The sequence below is a fragment of the Mustela lutreola genome, chromosome 7 (genome assembly GCF_030435805.1).
Source record: "Mustela lutreola isolate mMusLut2 chromosome 7, mMusLut2.pri, whole genome shotgun sequence".
NCBI lineage: Eukaryota > Metazoa > Chordata > Mammalia > Carnivora > Mustelidae > Mustela > Mustela lutreola.
The window spans coordinates 28,313,944-28,322,227 of NC_081296.1; the positions used below are offsets into that span (position 1 = coordinate 28,313,944).

At 47.2% G+C, this 8,284-nt stretch overlaps 1 protein-coding gene across 1 annotated transcript in view; it reads right to left on the reverse strand.

Annotated features, from left to right (window-relative positions):
* Positions 1–8,284, reverse strand: part of OTUD7A (OTU deubiquitinase 7A) — a 365,641-nt gene extending 357,357 nt beyond the window's left edge. The window contains exon 1 of the mRNA XM_059180212.1: positions 8,084–8,284. The gene's annotated coding sequence lies outside the window, so the exon portion shown is untranslated. The remainder of the gene's footprint in view (positions 1–8,083) is intronic.

An 8,284-nucleotide genomic window follows, 5' to 3' on the forward strand; every position in this document is an offset into this window, starting at 1 on the left:
GAGATCTCTTCCAGGAGCTTACTGGTCAGGAGGAGGAATGCTGTCCACACAACTCATTTCTAAGGACACATACTTGTGAAAATGCTCTGTATTGTCCTCCACCTAAGAAACGGATACACATCTTTTGAAGAGACCTCAGAATTTTCCTACCTGTTCTCTCTCAACAATGAGCTGGGTTTTCTTTGCCCTGATTAGTCAGCACTTAAACTGGAAATGATTCTGCAAGGAATCATGGAGTTAATGGGATAATCAGAGAACAGGCAGCTAGATTTTTTTTTCTTTCGCCATGTGAGATTAGACCTCGGAAATGTGCCCAAAGTGGAGGCTAAAGCAAGAAGGAGGCCACCTCTGGGCTGGGAGTTCTCTCCCCAGCAGGCAGGACCTGTCCTTCACCAGGGCAGCTGGTAGGCTACAAACAGATGCTCACTCATATCCATGTTTGTAGCCTGGCCCTCCAGTCACTCTATGGGGATAGAGGGAGTCTAATTTAAATGCAACTGCACACTAATCTTCTGGTAATGAGCCCCAAATGTTAAACTGCAAAATTTCTTCTCCATGTTGACCCCTCCCAAGGGGGGTCCTGAAGTCTTAACTGCCTTTTGTGATAATGTCTATGAGGTCGTCCACAGGATAGATCAACTTATCTTCATTTTTATTACTGAAGGATAGTTGACATACAATGCTATATTAGCTTCAGGTGCGCACTGTAGTGATTTGACAATTGTATACATTACTCAGTGCTCACCATGGTGAAGTGTAGTCACCATCTGCCACCGTATAATGTTATTACAGTATTATTGACTGTATTCCCTACTCTGTGCTCTTCATCTCTCTGACTTACATATTTTATAAGTGGAAGTCTGTGCCTCTTAATCCCCTTCCTCATTTGGCCCATTCCCTCAGCCCCCTAGGGGTAAGTCAACTGTGGCAGAAGAAACCTAAGGAAACCCTGCCTACCTCATCCAGTACAGTCCGAAGACCCCGAAGAGAAGCCCAGGCTGACAGCACACACCCAATAACCCAGGGTTGACTGCCCACTTCTGGCCAAGTGGACCTAAGGACCTAGTTCTCAGTCAGTACCTCAGATAAGACAGACTTTGCAAAGAGAATAATGAAGGAATGTGTATGTGAACTGCAATCCATTCCTGCATTTCCAGGCCACAGATACCCAAGAGATTCAGTTTGGCCTTTCAATTTGCCTACCAATAATTGCACATCCATAGTGACAAGTTAAATAGCCACAGAGCTTTCAGTCAACCTAATAAGTGACAGGGCTTGCAAAAAAGCCACTTCCTCCCTCATGCGCCTGCCTTATCCTGAGGTGGCACAGAGACCTCTGGACACTTCACCACAGCCAGTGCCAATGACAAGGGGTCTCAGAGCCTAAAAACTTGTTCTGGGAATGCCAGCAGGTCCTACAAGGGAGAGTGTTCAGGGTGGGGAGAGTGGTGTAGACACTGATCTGGGCACACCCTCTCGCCAGGGGTAAATGCCAGGACCAACCATGCTGGCAAGGTTGTAGGTCATAGTCACTGCCCATCACTGACACTGGTGGGCACAACTCCACCTCCGGAACGCTATTCTCTTTCCTCTCCCCAGCCCCAAGTTGTTCATGCAAACAACCAATCTTTCATCAATTCCAAGTGTAAGGAAATGTGCTCTGTAACCATCCAATGAGCCCTTGGGGGCTCAGCAGCATCCAAGGCACAGGGGACGCAGCCCAGTTTGGGGGAAGTTTGTGATTTATTTGAATTTAGAGGAATTCCCTTCAGCATTTTTTTTTTAAAGATTTTTTTTATTTTAGAGAGAGAGTGTGAGCACGCACATGCATGCCAGCTCGGGGGGGAGAGGCAGAGGGAGAAAATCTTCAAGCTGACTCCCCATGGAGTGTGGCACCCAACACAAGGCTAGACCTCACAACCCTGAGATCATGACCGAAGTGGAAACCAAGAGTCGGATGCTTCACCCACTGAGCCACCCTAGTGCCCCTTCCTTTAATATTTTTAACAAAGCAGGTTCACAGTTTTAGATAAACTGTAAGAATCACTAAAGCCATAGGAAGTCATCTATCCTTCTTACCCAGGCTTCCTTCTTCCTCTACAAAACAAGACAAAGCAAGTTCATTCAAGCAATGCCTTGAGTTACAAGTACAAACTGTAAATCCATCAACTGACAAGAGAGAGAAATAGGCTAGTGATGAGTGAGACAGACATAATCAATCTCCAATTCCTTTTATTGGAACAACTGATGGCTACTTAGAATTTAAGAACTCACTGCACACACTCCCACCAGATCCTCCCCCAGAGCCTGCAGGAGGACTAGGGCAGATATTCTCCCCCAGGAAGCTGCCTGGGACTGTGCCCAAGGTCACACAGATCATCACCCCATCCGGGTCAGAGACGTGAACTTGTCCATTTTATTTTTATTACTTAGTGGTGATTCTTCTAAGGGTTAGCATGGTATTATTTAAAAGACTGGCAAAAAAAAAAAAAATCCAATTCTTAAATTTTAAAAAGAAAATGTTAACTATGTATATCTTGGAATGTGGAAAGAGTTTTTTTTTTTTTTTTTTTTTAAAGATTTGTTTATTTATTTTGGAGAGAGAGCATGTGCATATACGCGGGCGTGCATGCACAAGCAGAGGAGGGGCAAAGGGAAAGAGAGAATCTCGAGCAGAATCTGTACTGAGCACAGGGCCTGATGCGAGCCTCCATCTCAGGACCTTGAGCAGAAATCAAGAGCTGGATGCTTAACCAAGTGAGCCACCCAGGTGTCCCTGGAAAGATGTGTTTTAAAGGCATAAAATATTACACAAGCAAATGTGTTACCCATATCTCAATAATGCTCATTTTTTTTCTAAACTTCAAATCATTACTAGAAGAACTGTGGGGAAATAGATTGCCACCATGGCTTTTGGACTCCCAAGATAAAGGGGTACAATTCAGCTTGGGGGTGGGGGTGGTCTGCAGAACAAGGGGCACTTCATGTCCCAGGACATGGTGCATTGTGTAAGAGACATGTAAGAGATTTCTTGCATGACAAGGACAAGCCAGGCCAACCCTGAGTTTACTTTAAGAACCAGGAGAGGCTCATGTCATGGACAGTTCCTAGGATGGAAGCACGGAGATGATGGGGATAAACCATGGGTTTGTCAGCCCCAAGGGTAGCAGAGCAAGGTCTTGCCAGAGGCAGCAGTCTCAACTTGGCAGATAAGGCATGTGGGGTATCTGCCTCAGCTCCACACATTTACCTTCTCTGGGACGAACTCCTCAACTTGTCTCAGTAACTGAGAAACTTAATCTAATCTCACCAAGGGGTGGGTGGGTGGTTTAGTCATACCAATCCTGAGTGCCATATGAAACTCTACAGTAATCTAATGAAACAATTGAGTGAAACACCAAACAGAAAAGGATATTAATTTCAAAGTTCTCATTTTATATTTCATAAAAATCAATATAACATCTTACTCATGCATATTCATTCAGACATCAAATTTCTATTACATTTATAAGGAAAACGAGGTAAGATTAAATTAAGTTCAAATAGAAAATAATTCCCTGGAGGGAGACTCAAAATCCTTCAAAGCTAGAAAATGAGTTTACTTTAGACTTATCTGCTTAAACAAGGAGAGAGGCCTTTAGAATTTCCATCAGCAGTAATGTGCATTTGACTTCTCACAATGTGGGTTGGTGGATAACACAAATCCTTAATAGCAAGGGCTGGGGTCTCATGGAAGAGAATGATTTTATTAGATAAGGCCTTGGAGAGACAGGAAGCTAGCTCTCTCCTTTTCCCACAAGGAGCCTAGAGCACGGTCACACTATGTGCTGTCCAGGGTGGTAAGCTGTGGCTGATGCAGGTGGAAATGCAGTCTTTACCCACTTCCCGGTCAGGAGATATAATTCCCAAGTCAGACAGCTAAACACACCACCACAATACAGACATGAAGCGAGGCAGTGTCCAGTGCATTTCTCAATTTCAGAATTTAAAGAATTATTTCAACCATTTCTCCAGCCTGTTACTATGAATGATAAAGAACCTATCCCCAAGGTGTGGACGAAGTAGCTCCTACGTTGTCTGCTCTGTCTCATCTGCATGAAGGCTGTCTTGCGCTTGGGTTGACATATACACTATTTGGGATACAGCAGTATAACCAAGGGCCAATAAAACTCTACCTCCAACTTTCAAGGGTAAAATATTTTCAAATTAGATTATTAGTAGGAGCTAGCATGCTTTATTTCCACTTAAACTCCTGTGGATCTCAGGGCTTCCTTTGAATGAGATGTTCTTTGGTCATCCTCAGGGATGGACATCTTCTAAAAGGATAAGGTGCCACCCCTTATCTTACTAGTGGCACATCCCTCCCCCTGTAGCCATTTACAATGCTCTAAGTAAAGAGTGTGCTTCAGCACAAAGCTGAAAAAAATTTTCCCATTTGTCCCTCTGAAATCAATAATTTGGTTTTACATGCATTTTTGATGGAACAAGACGTATCAAGAAATAGCCAGCCATAGCATTTAGAGAATTCTCTAGCAGAAAATCTATTCCCTTCTAAGGTATTATGTTTCCCTTTTGCATGTGAGTGCCATGAGGGACCTGGGGAAGAGGGAGGCGTATCTGATGCTCAGTACCACTCCAGATGCTGCAGTGATCATCAAAGCCATCCACCCATCCCAACCAACAAGATGACCCTCCACTCAGGAGCTCAGCTCCTGCAAGGAGAAGCCTCACAGGGAACTTGCCAATGAACTACCTGCATATATACCTAGAGTCAGATTAAGCACATGTAAGCAAAAAGCACAGTTGCCTCTTTTCTCCTGTTTTCATTTTCTATGGGAAAAGAAATATACTGTAAATAAACATTTGCTTCATTCCCTCAGAGTAACCCCAGGCCAATAACCCTGGTAAGACAAGCAAATAAACCCTCCAGGAGGTGCCACACACAGTCCCAGGGTTTAAGTGAACAGGAGTCAAACCCAAGAGGAAATCTGGCAGGACGTTGGTGGCATTTCCTCTGGCTGTCCTGGGTGGCAGTCATGTCCTCACCAGGATCAGGATAGAGACCAGAAGCTCCTCCCCAAGCCAACATCCTCCCTTCTGCAGTTAGAAAAGGCATGGAGCCTTCAGACTAGAACCAACAGCCACTCTCCAAAGACCAGGAGCCCTTCAAGTGAGAGTAATCGCAGTGCCTCTTTGAGGGAGGCCAGAGTTCTGGAGCCACAATTTCTGGCTATTAAGTAATTTGCCCATCCTTCCTTCAGTTTTCACCCTTTGGGTGACAGGCACACAGAGGTGCGGTGCACACAAGCACACACTGACATGCGTGTACACACACACACACAGAGGCACACAGAGGTGCGGTGCACACAAGCACACACTGACATGCGTGTACGTACACACACACACACACACACACACACACACACACACACCCCGCCACACTCACCCCCACCTCGACTTGGTCATCCCAGATCCTCTTCCAAGGTGGCTCAGGTAGAGAATGGGCTGCCAACCCGCGTTTAGCACGCCCCCTGCTGGCCCTGCGGGAGCTGACTCAGCCTTTAGTCTCGGGGCCTAACACACAAGTACATGACCTTAGGATCCGATCGGAACAAAAAGAAAAGCAAGGCAACTTTGGCTTCTCAGAAACAGAAGACATGATACTCTAAGCATACAAATGGGATGAAGAGGCTTTAAAGTGTTTGTTTTTGAAATGTTTTAAGAAATAAATGACTACCTAAAGATTTAGTGGAAACACATTTCTATCTTTTACAAGTACTGCAGTGAGTTAAATAAAATTATGGCAAATATTTTCACAGGTCTACAGGTTTAAAAAAATGGATATGTAGCCAGAGTGATTTCACAGTCTCAATTTCTGAAGAGTTCATAGCTTGGAGCCTGAAGAAAACAATTTTCATACTATTTCACACAGTCCTGGGAACACTTCAATTATAGAAAAATCTCAGCCATGACTTAGGAGCTCGAGTTCCAGAGCAATGACATGCTGTGGGACCAAAGTCACAGAAATGTCAGTAAAGATTCTGCTACCAGGCTTCCTGTCTCATCCAGTCTTGCCATTGTGAATATATTTGGCAACTGTCAGAGGTGCGAGGCTGTGTACACACTGCTTGCTTCAACGGGAGGTACACCTCCCCTTCTCCACAAGGTGAGAACACACAGTTTAGCTTCTTGACAATTCCACTGTTGGCCTCCACCAAGGCTGGGGGCCCCAGCAGTTACTTCCTATGAAGACACCCGCAATACCAGATCCAGGCTGAGACCCAGAGCTGGCAAGATACTGTGAGGCAATGGGTTCCATCCATTGCCACCCTGAACATCACCCTAAAGTAAACCACTGCTTCCCCATTTTCTTGGCTCCACTCCAGCATTTCAAAGCTTCACATTCTTGACCAGATTCAAACTTTTACATGGCATATGGTATTAACTTCTTTACAGACCCAATATGATCACACTAATAATTTAAGGCATGTTTATTTTAAGCAATTAGGGGTGGTCATGAATTATTAAATACAAAAATGTCAATACTTTTGTCCCTTATTGAATATCCTTTCAATATGATAGGCTTAAGTAGATATTCAGACTGTCTTGGGAACTTGCTCACTTTTGTTCCCATAACAATCAGTACTAATGGAACACTCACACACACACAATAATGATGGCTTGCTGCTTGCATTTAGGGGCAAAATTCCCGCAGAACTTGATGTGCTGTGCAGGTAGGTCTCTAGGTTCTGCACTCTCTCCACTCTCCCTGGTGTTGAATTGGCCTAAAGGATGGTGGGACACACCAGCTGCTACAGTAAGAAAATGAAAGGCAGGGAGGGCCCCACAGAAGGAGCCACTCCTTTCCCTAGGGCAGGCTGCTCCCAGACCCATCCTGGAGGGGGTAGGGGTGCTGAAAAAAGAGCTACAGATTTTCCTGAAGCCACCAAGGCCTGTACAAATTTAGGCCACACTGTCCACCTTTTCCTGGACACATCATGTGCTACATCAAATATAATATCCTTTCTTTCTTTCTTTTTTTTTTTTCTTTTTTTAAATCTTACAGCTCACTTTCATTTATAAAGACAAGGCAAGCCAATTAGCATGTAAGTGTCATGCATGACACTTTCCTCTGGATCCTTTTGGTGTGGATGAAGCGATTCCCAGATCCGCTGGGATCTAACAAGTTTCCTTTCAGCTACTCTCAAATCTATTGATTCTCAAGCCAATAAATAAAAATAAGTATCGTTTTCACTTGTGCAATGCTGTTGAGTTTAGGAAGCAAAGGCAAATCCATTCTCTTACAAAGCTTCTCAAAGGGCTGCAATAGCTGCACCGGGAGGAGGGTACACTTGAGCGGTTGTGTCCAATGAAGGAAAGTTTTTGTTAATGATGACATCACTGACATCTCTCAAATTTAAAGGAGCACTTAAAGCACAGCAGATGCAATTTTTTCCCCTCCAGTGAGAAGATACTAGGGAAGGCCTCCGGGTTTACAGCCAAATTGCATTAACGGTTCCCCTGCTGTCCAGCCAGAGCCAGAGGAGCAAGCAAGCAAGCTGTGCGCCGGGCCACAGTGGCCCACGCAGCCACAGCCCGGGCACCGGCTAGCGGCCTCAAGCGCTGCTTCTGGGCCCCACCGTGCCCGGGAGTCGGCCGGCGCCGCGGGACCCCCGGAGCGCCTACACGGACTCCGGGTGGGGGGGGGCGGTCCTCCCACGCCTGTCATCACGTTCCAGTGCAGACAGCTAAGGGGCTCGGAGGAGACGCCGGCCCGGACCCAGCCAGAGCGCCGCGCCCTGCCTGGGAGACGCGCGTCGATCCGGAGCCGGCGCCCGCGGCGCTCGCGGGGTCCAGAACGGAGCCCGCAATGCAGCGCGTCGCGAGCCCTGCGTGGAGAGCCCGCGACCCCCGCGCCCCCTGTGCCTTCGCGCTTTGGCCCCAGGATCGCCCGGCCTCTGAGCCCACCTGCCTCTCCGCGAAGCGCGGAAGGACCCGGCGCCCGCGCTCCGACAGCGCACCTGCCGGGTCCGCGGCCCCGGCCCCGCCGCCGCCAGCAGCACCGCGGCCAGCGCCGTCTCACCTGCCGCGCCGCGCCGCTCCGCTCTGCCAGCCTGCAGCGCCGCAGTTGCCGCTACCCGACTTCCATTTTCTCTCGCTTTAAAGGAAAATCAGATCAGCTGTTTTGCTCGCGCTCGGGTTCCGCTGCCCCCTCCTCAGCTGCCGCTCGCGGTCTCGGGGGCCTCTCCTCCCCCGCCTCCTCCCGCGCTCCGCTCCGCCCCTT